A 15,211-nucleotide genomic window follows, 5' to 3' on the forward strand; every position below is an offset into this window, starting at 1 on the left:
ATTTTTTTAAATTTAGGCTTCTAAAATCGTGCAAATTCCCAGAATCTACTGTTAATACATAAATAAAGTAAATTGCAGAAGGAATACGTTTAATTTTTTTTCTGTCAAGTCATTAATTTTAATACCGATTTTTCAAGACAATCATTTTATTTTGAATGTAACTTCATTAGTTTTCATGCTAACTACCGCTAGCGCCACTCAATTTAAAGAACTTTAATAGGTGTTATATAAGTTTTCCTCGAAAAACCTTTAATTTTTCCGCTACAGGACGTTGAACGTTTCGATTATAGCTATTTTCGAAATTGACTTCAACTTCTGGGAGTCATAACTCGGGTTCTATACCACCTACAAAAATAAAAAAAGCAATCTCTTTGCTATTTAATTACCTTCATTTTTGCTTATGATAATTTTTTTGATAAAACTTGTAGTTCTTTAGATATTCGCGAAAAAAGGCTCAAAACATGCATTTTTTGGACTAAATACGAACATGTTTAGGCGCAAATAACTCAAAAAGTATTGACTGTACAAAAAATTCTTATAGAGCATTTTTTGCGTAGAATTCGCTCCTCTATCGAATCGTGAGGTTATTTTTAATAAAAAATTCTCACCCTTCAGATGGGGTGGCATTCACCCCTAGGGTAAAAGCACACATCGGCACTATATAACTTTTGTTTCTTGGGCTAGCCAAAATGCTTCAGTGACTGGACTACAAGTACATTTTAGTAATAAAAAAATATGTTGTTTGCACTATAGCTGAACTTTATCCCGGAGTACGAGTATTTAATATTTTCTTCAGCCTGATGCATTTTTTTTTAATTGTCTAAAAATAATCTATAACGAAAATATTAGAAATCTCTTACAAATTGTTAATTAAAAATTAATTATTAAAGTTAGGTGCGCAAAATAAGTGTTTTAAACTGGTGTTTGAGCCGCGCTAATTCCTGACGTCATTTAGTGCGATTGAGAATCGAGAAAAAGAATAAACATGACCATAGTAAGAAACAAGAGTCTAAAGACAGCCAAATTCACTTTACTTCGGGGCTCTCCATATGCGCGTCTCTAGATTAGGTTCCGTCGCACTATATGACATCACAATGTGTTCTTGATCACGTAACAGCATTTAAATAAATAATTGTTCGTACAAGTTTGCTATTTTGATAAATTTCTTCATATTACAGATGAACACTGAATTTTAACGTGGTATGGGATCGTAAGTATTATATTAAACTTATTTCGGAAGATATTTAATATTTTCTTAAAATCTTGAGATTCAAATACAACAACCTTGATAACTTTCTTCGCATGGCAGAAAAACACTTAATTTTTGGTGTAGTATTGTATCATTAAGGTACTATAATTTCGGAATTCGATTTTTAGTCAAAAGTCTTCACTACACATCCTATATAGTTGTGAAGAGGAACTAGAGAAAAATGATATATTTTTTATGAAAATTCGTTGATAAAGACTTGTCAAATAAATTTTTATTGAAAAAGTGTTTAATTTAACTGCCTATATAATATTTATTTGTATATTGTAATTATGACACTTTCAGAAACATGTATTAAATAGTTTAAATTCTGAACCTACATGGGAATCATTTTTAGTCCTAGTGATATTTTATATTCTCAGGGATATCCTATGCTGTCACTGACTTGATAAGTTGATGTCGCATCCAAGAAAAACACTTTGGAAGTGCTTCCTGAAATCGTCCATCATCGACTGCGGATCACATTTACATTTTTATCTATATAGGCAAGAAGTGCTACTTTTTTATTTAGATGGACTGGAATACTGGACTTTGAGTTGTTATTTATGTATCCGACTTGGAAAATAGCGGCAAATAAATTTTGATAAGAATATCTCTGATATTTAGAAACAGGATTAATGCATTTTATTTTCTAGATTTTATTCGTTCCACTTTTTTGGTGAAATTTAGAATTGACTGATTTAAAATTTACTATAAAAATAACAAAAATGTTTTACCACAGACAAAATAGCTATCGTCACAGAACGCTCCTGGAATTGGCCAGCAGTTTAAAATTTCCGAATTGTCGGTAGAGTACACCACCAGCAGAATTTTAGGAAGAATCAAATACAGCGGCCCGCATACCTAAGCGTATCCTAGCAACATATAAACAAGACTTTGGTAATGTTGCCAGGCGTACTTACGGATTTCTTTTGTACACTTTTTTATCAATATCTGTTTTTTGCGTTACTGTATTTACTTCAATGTATGATGTAGGTATTGATAAAAATGTTTTTAAAGAATCAACGAATATCTATGTATGTATCATATGATATTCTGCAGTGGTGTTACAATTAAGTTATTTAATCATAATTTCGTTAATTAGCTACCTACTATTTTCATTTTTTGGTATTGAAATACTGCAGAAAATATATTTCCAAATAAACAAAATTCGTAATAATATTTTAAACAGCTTGTAATATAATTTTTTTAATATTTGATGATGACGATAAATTTATTTAATATACAAGGTGGGTTATTAGTACGTCGCGGAATGTAGGTACAGGTTTTTTTTTGTATTTTGACATCCACTTATAGGTTTAATAATTAAAGATAGAAAGAAACTTTAAATACAAATGTACGACTTTTCCTTTATTTCATTTGACATCAAAATTTACTGGCATAAAATATATATGTTTAAAATAAAAAAAATCATTAAAAAAAATTAAAATTCATCCTTATGAAAATAACAAACAACGCTTTTTATAACTAACCTTTACAACAACATAAGGAGAATAACTAAAAACGAAATAACATTAATATACCTACAATTTTTACAAATCAACATGCAAGTGATTGTGATGATACAGTTGAAAATATGTTTCAATTTACTATTAATTGCTTCAAAAACAAATTCAAAATTATCAAGCATTTCGTCCTGTATTTTTCTTTCAATATTTGTAAACTTTCAGGGAAAAAAAAATATGTCTAAAGGACTGACAATGAGATCGGGGCTGTTTTCTGGCCACCTAAGGTTTCTAATAATATTTTTTAGTGTTCGTTGACGGGATTCTTCCTCCAAAATAAATTTGCCAATATTCCTGAAGAACTTTTGCACATTATTGTTATTTGAATAATACAGTTAATTATGTTTTATTTTTCGTCATCAGAATAACCCATTGTAATTTTTTTAATTTTTTAAATTAAAATGGGTTATTCTAATAATGATAAATCCCATGTATTTTTAAAAGAAGGTTCGTTTCTGTCGTTTTTGTCTGATTGTGTGCGAGAGAGATAGAGTTATAGTGTGCGATAGAGATAGAGTGACTCTGTCCTCGTAGAAAGCTTCTATCTCTCTCTCTCTCTCTCTGCTGTCTTCAGGAGTCTCCCCAGCAATTTCAGGACACCTAGGGAGGGAACGTGGGGTAGAGCGCGTGGCCTTGTTAAGCCTTCGTTATCGATCTATGATGTCACACAGTATAAGAAAAAAAAATGGTTTTTGCTCGTAACTCGGAAATGGCTGGAAATATAAACAAATTTCCCCTTGGTTCTGAGTAGAGCACTCGGTGGGTGACGCAGAGCGGGGTGTCACAATATATGAAAAAAAAAAAAACAGTATTTGCTTAGACTCTTAAGTATCAAAAAATCTCCCATGGTGAACAAATAAATCTCCCATGGTGAACGAGTGAAAAACGTCAAAACCCGCATGTAAAAAAAAAAATCGGGACCAACGGTGTGTGACGTCATAGGATAAAAAAGTGTTTATAACTCGGAAACGGTGCGTTGAATCGAAAAAATAATTGAAAAATGTCAACCCCTCCCTCCCGGGTTCTGTATGTTCCTTCTGCGTTGAATGCAAAAGGTCCGAAGTCCGTATGTCGAAAATAAATTCTGGAAACAAGAGGTATGTCGTGTTATAGTAAAAAGGCCGTATAACTCGGAAACGGTGCGTTAAATCGAAAAAATAATTGAAAAAATCTCCCCACACCCCTGGTTCTGTATGACAGTTCTGCGTTGAATGGAAAAGGTCCGAAGTCCGTATGTGGAAAATAAATTTCGGAAAGAAGAGGTGTGTGAGGTGATACAGTAAAAAAGGTCTTATAATTCGGAAACGGTGCGTTGAATTGAAAAAATAATTAAAAAAATCTCCCCACTACTCTGGTTCTGATTGTCCGTTCTGCGTTGAATGGAAACGGTCCGAAGTCAGTATGTCGAAAAACAAAAAAGTTAGTTAGTTAAAAATTGCAACAGCAGTAGCGAACGCATTATCTTATCTCTGTATTGATTGATGATTTGTTGTTTTTTTTTTTTTTAAATAAATTTCGTATTCAACTACTCCTTGAGGTTCCAGCAATTTTACATTGTGTTAATTTTTTTGAACACCTTGTGTCACAAATATGGGCACTACCAATGACATCCATAATATGCAACACTTGTGTCAATAAATAATTATTTACCTATCTAAAGAAATCAACAATAAGAGGCAGTACCCATCTAAGGATACACAATCTGTATAATGCAATTTTTTTAAACATAGGTTTTGATATCGTACCATATTGGAAGTCGACGCACAAATCTAAAAACATTACTTTCGAGTTTTTGAATTTTCCCATTCCAAGGTGATATAAAATAAATAATTAATTAGGTAAATTCATAGTTTTAATTCTAACTTGATTTATTTTATTTAACATTTAAGGCAAATGTGATTTCCAAACACAAGATAAGTTCCATATCTCTTTAATTACATAATTGAAAGCATTAAATTTATTTAGCAGTTATTATTTGGCAACAAAGCCACCGCTGGAACTGCCGCCTATTAGCAAGTAGAAGAGTTACCACGCTAAATTTTATAGCTGGAAGCCGGCTAAGGAGACCCTGCTTCCATTTCGGGTTGCCAATTTCCAGCATTTAAGAATCATTAACTACAATATCAGGAATTTAAAATACACGGAAAATTTTAAAAAGTCAGTGGCGTATTCTTTGGGTCACCTCAGAAGTGTACATTTTTACAGCAATGATTTTTTTGACACCCATAAAAAATTAATTGAGATCAACCGGATGGATGTTGGAGAATGGCCTAAAATTTTGAAATTCCGCTCTATATGTTTAATGCATCTCAGTAATGACGTTTATAATCAAAATTACATTGATTAATCCAAAGGATAATTTTATCTGAAAACTAACTTATATTTGTACTGATATTTCAAGTCAACTTATTGGTATATACGACTATTTGGATCTGAGATTCTCTTCGGAGCAGACAATAATCGTAAATGAAGTAAACTGGATAACACTTCAAGTGTTTGTGTACATTTCTGTAGAGGGTGAAACTTTTGTTGAAGAGAAATTCCGAGCAAAGTGTAAATAATAGGGTCCACAATGCGTGTCTAACAAGTTATCTTGTTACAATAACAATTGATTTGTACTTGTAATTGTAAAGATTTGCTAACTTTAGTACAACTACCACAAACAGATAACATTAACTATTAGCAGAGGATTCATAAATTAATATCAGTAATTAACTCATTATCAATTATCCGTTATTTTTTAAATAAAATCTAGTTAAATCTAATATAAATAAGTTTGTAAGATAAAATATAAGTCAAATTTTACTCATGCTTTATTTTCAGGATAAAAAAAATTAATGACACCAGAAATAAGAGTAAATATTATGAGCAGTTGTCAGAAAATACAGAAATCAAATTAAACAAATAAATACATTTTATTTTCTTTGAAGACAAACATTTTTATTTATTTATAACATATTTTCTATCTACAGGTATAATCTAAATGATGCAATAATTAAAAGAGGAATATAGTAATGAAAAGTACGTAAAGATAACAAATGCATACATAATTAAAACATATTTACAAAAATTGTAAAGCTCGTAATAAAAAAAATATAATCGATTAAAAACACAAGAGAGTTAAAAATAGGTTTAGATCAAGTGCTTTATAAAATATTGATTGATACCATTAAAACATTGAAATTGATACCATAAAAATTGAAATTGTATAGAATTAGTCACACTTTAAAAAATACTTAAAATTAGCCATACCCATATACAGGTTTGGTCGAACTAAACGTGGAGATGGTAGAAATGTACACAGACAGCCGAAGTGGTTGACAAATTGCCTAACAGTGCAGTGCAGTGCAGCAATGCGGAATTTGGTGTGATTCAGGTAATTTTAATTTATTATAGGCACCATTAATCATTCATATTACAATAATTGCGAGAGGGAGAAATAAAAGGGATATTTTGGTTTGTTAATATTATGACAACATGTCATTTTGAAGACCTTTTGAAACGGAAAAAAACGAAATTTACCATCAATATTATATAATTGTTTGAGGACATAAATAATTAAAATATGTTGTTGGCCAAATGAACATATAATAGAAAGTTTCTACACATTATATACAAATTATTATAATATTTTACCTTTAGCAGAAATCTTTTCTAGGGACGCCTATGAAACTCATTAAATTTTATTGCTAGGTGTCTTTATACATGTTTAACTGACTTCGGGAAGACTATACAACAACTGTTCAAAACACCGATGTGTAAACACATTTGGGCCCATCTTACCTATTTTCTGCGAACTAACACAAATGTTGTCTTGCTTCACCATAAATTAAAACTATATCCATCAACTCGAGTTATTATACATGCAAGCCATTTTTGACAGTTGAAAAACTAATGTAAACACTATTGCAAAAACGTTAATACTAAAATCGAACAGCGCACAAAGCGAATGATTTTAGAGATTACAGTAGCCCAGCGATGTAAAGATTGAAAATACTACAACTTCAATAATTTTTTTCTCGGAAACTATAAGGGTTTTACAATTTTTTTTTACGATATTGACTCTATTTTTCATGACACATCTTTTCCAAATTTTTTTGGATAAGTTGTGAATCATCCTGTATATGACAAAAGTGTCAAAAACTTTTACTAAATTCGTTGGTATACAGTGAAAAAAAGATTAGGCCTAATATGGATCCCTGAGGAATCCCTACATCGACTTCAGTATTTTTGACGAAACTTTGTCCTTCATATACGTTAGACTGCAGCTGCTTTCATCATCTCAAACAGATGTGACTCACTCGTTTGATGGACTTTAGTTTAATTAGACAGTTTAGATACATCTTCAAGCCGCCCTACCTAAGATGTCAGAATTTATGTCCATTTTGATGGGATTCCTTTTTAATTTGCTCAATTAACTTTACATTTTATATATTTCATTTCTGTGTTTCACTATTTTACTTCAACAGACACCCAACTTTTGTCACCATCTGTTATAGTATTTTTTGAAAGTATTTGTTATATGCAATCCACATCTAAAGTTAAATTATAATTTAACTTAAAAAAAGTATTTTTAGTCACTAACACTTAATACATACTGTACCAATTAATTTACCTTTAATAAACTTAAGCAAAATAAAAACTTTAAACAAAGGATTATATTAAACTTATACTAAACTTAATAAAAATTTAGTTAAGTAGATGACTTTTTGTGATTTTAAAAACCATTTGTGGAAAATATCAATTCATAACACATTACATTTATGAAAACATGTTACAAAATATTGCCCTTTATCTTTTGTCATTGGTTATTGCTGCCATTATACACTAATTTCATTAGTTTACTATTATTTTCTCTCTAACCACAGAATATTTTAAATATTCCCGCTTTAAGATCGCCACTTGGGTATAAACTGACTTTAGTAAGTACCTAACTAGTTAGGTATATGTAAGGTTGCAACGCTGCTATCAAATTTCTCAGAATAAGATATTTGTGGTGAGATAAAAATAAATTTATAAAATAAATCGTTTGACTGGATTCTTCTGGTGTAAAGGGGGCTATTTACTAAACATTTATTCTTCTTTACAGTATGGCAAACATACTGAAATGTTGTTAAGCAGATGTTGAGAATTTGTGGGAAAGTTGGCAGTAAACTATTATTAAGTAGGCCGCATTAGAACATTTTACATCTTCTGTAAGACCTAGATGATAGATAGTGTAGCTAAAAATAAATCAAACGTGTTTATATAATCCCGTTCCTTTTCATGGCGTTGCTTTGTACCATTAATTATGTAATTATTAATTTTTCACTGTAATTTATAAAGAACATAGCGTGAAAGATAACGTTTTTCATATGCCCGCAATGTTTTATTCAGGGGTCGCGTTAAAATAACTGAAAACGATCATTAATTTCCTAAATTTAATCGCTGCTGGAGTCATATGCTCGAACAAGGAATTAATCAAGATTAATGGAGTTAAATGTATATTCAAATTAGACAGATACATACACGTATTAAATTGTTCCCCATTTAATCACCCGCTTATTAATATAACACGGGCCACAACTAATAGCATTCTCATGGCTCTCCAAAATCTGCGCATGTGATTTCATTGACAAGTGCAATTATTTGCCCTATTCAGTAGATACTTATACAGATACTTATGAATTTTTTATAGGGTAAGTCTAGGAGAGTTAGACCAGTAGAGTAGATGAACCATTAATAATAACTTTTAAGATACAAACAAAAATTATACCGGGTGTGATTATTATACATGGTGATTCAGTCATAATGTCATTAATTTTAAGTGAAGTTCGGGAAAAATGGGTATATAATACACGATTAAAAAAAAATAAATGCATATTTACGCTAAAAAAATTCAAATCATAATTTAAACCCGTTTTCGGACCGCTGACCTACAAAGGATTATCGAGAGTGAATCTTGACCTACCGTAACACTGGGTCATTAACCTAGTTTTGAAAGAAAGAGAAATGGCGTTGACAACTATACTTCGCCTCAAGAACGTTGGTTTAAAACCGGATGTAGAATGCCGAGAAGTTAGATGTCACCTATGGAATGAGGTCGTCAGGAAGACGTCCTTTATGCAGGCAGACACTGATAGTATTTCTCCCCGGTTTGCATTTAACAGACCCTACACCGTACTCACAAAGAGACAGGAGGAGACCGCTCGTGGAGATGTAATCAGCGTCTTCACAGACGGATCAAAAAGGAAGGAGGTGCAGGATGTGGAATATACTGTAGATCCCTGCACATCCGATATCAATGGGCAATGGATAGGCATGCTACCGTTGTACAAACGGAGTTAGCCGCTGAGGAAATTGCCCGCAAGCATACTACGGGTAAAACCATCAGAATCTACACGGATAGTAGACAAGCATTACTGACCTTGCCAAATCATAAGATAATGACTAGGTATGGGAATGCCATCAAGCATTGGTTGTGGCCTCGGCCTTTAACAGCATATCTGTATGCTGGGTAAAGGGACACAAGCGGTGCCATGGCATTAAAGAAGCTGCAAGCTAGCCAGGAGCGCATCAGGCCTCAATATTTTTGGACCCGGTCCCTCCAGTGTGCTTCCCTTGTCGACACTTGCTGGAATTATTAAGGAAGACACCCACAAAGAATTCATGAAACGGTGGGATGAAACGATTAGCTGTCACTTCGCTAAAGAGCTCTTAGTGTATCCTAGCAAAGACACAGCCAAAAAATACCTTTCATGTCTAGGTTAAATCATCGCCTGGTGACAGGTATTCAAACTGGACACCACCTTTTTCACTGTAATAGTTGCTGGCGGCTCAGGTGGATTGATCTCTCTAATGGGAGGAAGTACAAGGGGCCCAATGGGGCCTAAGTGCTGTAGCTTTGCTACCCTTTCCACAACTCCAGAACTCCAGAACGTGGTTAAACTTAGTGACATTATGATTGAATGATCCTGTATAATACAGGGTATTATATACATTAAGTGGATTATATACATTAAGTGGATTCAGTTTTTTAGGCGTACCTAATAGTATGTATTTTCTAGAATACTAATATGAAATTATTTTTCTTTAATTAAATAAATAATTGATTTATAATTAATGTATAAACTACTCTTAAATAAAAGGGGACTACCTGGAATTAGTCTAGTAAGTTGTATCATCAATTATCTTGTTGCCAGAAGTTACATTTCTAAATCAATTTTTAGAAAGTAAACCTCCATGAAAATAGTTTAGTAAAATCAAATTGCTTTTGTATGTCTTAGCGACGTGTTATTTTAAAGTCATGGTTTGTTTGATGTGCACGAACCGCCAAACATTAAAAAAACATTCTACTGTTTTCAAAAAATTAAAAGATTTTTTACATGATTTTTTAAATATTAACTAATATTGGTATATAGACACATTAATAATTCAAAATAAAACTAAATTATGTTTTAAAATAATTATTTTTGTTGGTTTAAAAACGTGCATAATAAGAAATAGAAAACTTACCAATCTGATTGATATGAAATATTTTTTTAAATCATTTTAAGTTTTTAAAAACTAGTGTATTGCTATTCTCAGGATCAATGACCTCTGACATTGACTTTGCTGAACTATACTACGGTCACAAATAGATATTTACGAAAGTTAAAACAGGTACTATTGAAAAGATATAAAATTCTAAAAAAAAAAATGTAGTTCATTCATTTTTCTCATTCCGCCACTTTATCAGTCGAATAAATAATAATACTTAATCGCAGGCTAATTTGTGTTTACTTTATTATTATTTATCCTCAACCAGAGGTACACCCTGCACAGTTTAAATTTAAGCAGAATCCAATCTGGATCCGAATGCTTATGAAGGGTAACGGAGGCTAGCTTCCGTAGGTCTTACGAATCTAATGTGGCGAAGCCATAGCATCCAACTGTGTGGCCAAATATGTCGTCACCTCTTCATTTTATTACATTTATTTTAGTTTTCAGTGTTTCGGTTTACTAGAAAGTGATTGTAAACTATATTTGTGTAGTTTAAGTGTATAACCTTACAAAATTATTTATTTCAGTGTTTGTGATGATCCGGCTTATTTTTACTTTTTCGTTTTCAAGTTTCTGTGATGTGACAAAAAAGTATGAATAGGAATCAAATAAGATTAGTTCAACAGATTATGGGAACCTTGAAAACCTATACGCTAACATTGAAAGGGAATAAACTCAGAGAGTGGGAAACTAAGAACCAGCAATTTTAATCGCTGTGGAAGAGATCGTGATACCAGTACATGAAGATTAGTTACAAGATTTCAAGTATGCCATATGCTGTGAAAATCAGGTGGGTTAACAGATTATTTACTAATTTTTGTGTACTTAATTTATCATCATTTATTTATTTCCTACTGTTTGAGTGTTCTGTTAGATTACTTAAGGGGCCCATATTCTTTAAATGGTGTTTTCCGCAAAGACAAATAATTTCAAACATTTAATAACTGAATAATCTAAAGCTTATCAAATAATAGGAATGTTATGTGATGCCACCTGAGTATTTTCAAAGACGACGCAGTAAAACGAATAAACAGGTGCAAAAAACGATCAAACCTTCAAGGTTTTAGGTATTGAAATCTACGAAAATACTAACTTTTTTATACATAACTCCACATGTAAATATTCTTATAACATTTACTTGCTTAGTCCTACATTTAAAATTGTTTACTTTTATTTATAAGTACGTAAAAATAATTCTTAAAATGTGGGGTTAGGATAACAGAAAACGCATGTTTTACAAACGCTTTTTTTAGTTATTATTTTATTTGGGTAAATTTAAATGGTAACAATGAATAAACAAAACATCAAGGATTTTATTTTTGTGCTTACTTTTGTTCTACACGTTTTACTTTTCAAGATTTCAGTACCTAAAAATGCCTGAAATTTCACCATTTCTCGGCGAGAGATATGGCCACCTTAATAAGTAGTGTTTCATAGTTTATTTTGTTTAAAATACTTAACATTTTCATTTATGCGGTATGATAGGACTCCTTAATTAACACTTAATAAAAGTAACGCTCTCCATGGAACAGTACATCACGGATGTGAAAATTTGCTTTTGAATAAAATTCGCCACCTTTCCTTTAAATTATGAGATTTAGCTACAATGCATATCGTAGTTCTCAAGTATGTATGCGCTGTGCCTAATGTTGTTCGAGGTCACACTAGCTTGTCTAGCGGCGGTGTATGAAAATACGATAAAAGGTTAAGAAAATGTTTTCTCGACGGAATCTGCATGCAGTGATATTTTCAACGAAGAGACCAAAAAGTACTGTACCAATTTATAATACACATGAAGTGAAAAAGTTATGGACAACCTTACTCTTAAGAGTGTCATAATTAGGTATAAAAATTTAATCAAAGTTTCCTCAGACCAAAGCAAAGTTAGGAAGTTTTGGATAATTTTTTTACACCTAAACAAAAAAGGAAATTAATTGGACATACATAATACGTTGTATAGAATTGTAAGATTGGATAGACTTACGTGTAAGGAAGATCAGCCTCAATTATTTGAGCATCGTAGTTCTTTTATGGTATATTGATAGGTTTCATCTCAGTGTAACACAGCAAAAACTTTAAAAGAGAAAACTGGTTCCCGACAATCTATTACTCCCTATCAATAGTCAGCTAGTTCATTGTGTGAAAGAATCAATCGCGCTGTGGATAAAAAAGTGGTGGTACAATTTCATTATAGAAGAACTACGATACTCAAATAATTGAGAATGGATCTTCCTTCCCAGTAAGTCGATCGAATTTTACAGTTATTTTTTGCGCCTCCGTTCTTCTATGATGGATATTGGTAGATACTTAGAGTACATAATAATTAGCGCGATTAACTTTAGTGAAAAAAATATTCCAAAATATGCTAGTTATTCATTACAGCTATATAATTAAAAAAATAAGAAGAATAGTTATAAGTATTTTATGAAATACTGAAATGAAATACTCGTTTTTGTGTATATTTCCTTTTTGTTTCTTTTTACGATATACTGTTACATTGTGCAATTTATTACTCCAAATCTTTTGTGTTTTACTATAAGTTTGCTAATTATAAAAATAAATGATTGAATTTGCACTGACTTGTTTTGGCTCAACCAGTCAGATTAATAACTAGAGCTCGGGACTCAGTCGGATGATCATAGGCGTCCGTCGCGTCGGCCTTTCGCTACAGCGCACCCTATAAAATCGGTAATAACGCCAGTTATTGGATCCGCGTTTGTTTCGTGTATATGTGTTTTATAATATTCTACTAATATGTAACGTGCCAAGGGGTAAAAATGATGTCACTTTCGCTGTCGCTGATAAAGTAGACAAATTAATTTCTTTTTATTTGTACCTACCTACCTGTTTATTTATTTGTTTACGACGAACAAGCCTATGACTAGCCGACGAAAACCCTGAGCTTTATTAATAACTACTTAATAAATAAATACTGAAGTAAGTAAATAATATAATTCTGTGTAAACTATATAAATCTTCATTTAAACTGAAAATTATGAGAAATATCAATCTTATTAACCATATTAAATCACCAGGATTTTAGTTTAATATTTAAGACCTACTTTACTTACGTTAATTTATTTGCTCTACTGTTTTCAAAGTAGCTATCGCCTTTAAAACAGTTCAAGTATTTGACCCCAAAATTCACCTTGACGCAGTAAAAACCTCATCGAGAGAAGAAGTACACACATTAAAAAAAAACTTCAATAATTTTTTTTATTGAAATAAATAAAGAACGTTTTTGTTAATATAGTTCGTACGATATTTCTTGGGATAGAATTCCAAGAAAAGAATAAGCCAATAAAGTTCTATTATCGGAACTCCTGTATCAATTTACCGCGGCAGAGGCGTGCCTTTTATGTATATAAGGTAGATATATGTAGGTATATTAAGTAGATATTGTGGATTAATATGTGTTTTTACAGTACAGTCGAGTACAAATAAATAAACTAGAAGATAATACAAAATATTGTGAAATACACAAAATTTCAGAACTAATTAGAGATCTAAACATCAATACAGATCAAGGGAAAATTAAAATAAAAATAATGATCAAATCCAACACTCGAGTTATATTAAATATTAAATATTAAATTTAAAAACAAAATTAAATTAAATTAAATCAAACCAAAGATAATACACTAGATGGATAATGGGAGATTAGAAATCAATCAGTAAATAATAAGTTATAAGCTATAAAAGATAAAATTTTGTAGAGAAATCTAATAGAATTTAAAATGTCAAAATTAATAAAGTTTTGTAAATTTAAAATATTAAAATTAAGAAATTTAATGCTAAATTAGCATGAAAGGATAGTTAATTTAATAAAGAATCACCTGAGCACATAAAATAACAAGATCCTAAATGTGTTAAAGTAAATTTTAAAAAGTACATAATATGTCAATAACGATAAAGTAACGAAGGATAAAAATTTTAATATAACTGTGCCAGATAATAAAAAAGTTATAAAATGTTAAGTTAACTATACCTTAAATGAAATTCCATAGGTAAGATAAGATTCACAATATTGTAAACTATTAAATTTTCATAAAACCAATGTAAAACGATCCCCAACGGAGAAATTTCTAGAAATTATAGTTAGTGTGTGGAACATTCCGAATAATTGTGTATGAGGTGAAAGACTGATGTCCAGAGACTACAATACTTCATATCATTCTATATAAAAACCTTTTTTTTAGATAAACTTTCAAAGTGAAAACGGTTTCGTAGTACCTACAAGTAAACAGACTGTAAATTACAGAATTTAAGCAAATGGACAGTATAAATATAATAAAAGTAAAGGGTATAGGACAATGTTTAAACCCAAATGCTTAGATTTTAGTTAGAAAAAGTTTTTTTTGAGAGATTTGCATAAATATGTTAAAAATTGTATTAGGTTAGGAAATACTCGTACTATATAATGTTGCATATCAAAGTATTCGTTATAAGCCAAGGAATCCAAAAATCATAATCATTTTTCCAAAAAGGCAAGCGTAAGTCCAAAATTTCCAGGCAAATTTTTCACAAATTCAAAGAAACGTCAATTGCATAGCAACGATAATCATTTGTCTAGGATATTATAAAAACAGGAACGGGACCAAACAAAGGGGAGTGGGAGTAGTAATTTGGCAGTTGTCGAAGTAACATGTAACATGTCAAGCCTAAAAAACAAATTAACAAAGTAGAATCAAAGTTTTATATGAAAAATAACGTACCCGGAAATAAGTAAATAACCTAGTACGACGAATTGACATTTCTCAGTGATTGTGAATCAACCTGGAAAAATCTATTAAAACCAAAAGTTCCTAAAAGGGTAAAGTCAATTGTACAAATTCTCATTGTGTCAAAATTTTGTAAAAAAGTTATAAAAAAACTACAGTGTTAAAATCAAGTGAAGTGTACTGAAGAATACCAGTGC

The sequence above is a fragment of the Anoplophora glabripennis genome, unplaced genomic scaffold (assembly GCF_000390285.2).
Source record: "Anoplophora glabripennis isolate ALB-LARVAE unplaced genomic scaffold, Agla_2.0 scaffold123, whole genome shotgun sequence".
In the NCBI taxonomy this organism is placed as follows: Eukaryota; Metazoa; Arthropoda; class Insecta; order Coleoptera; family Cerambycidae; genus Anoplophora; species Anoplophora glabripennis.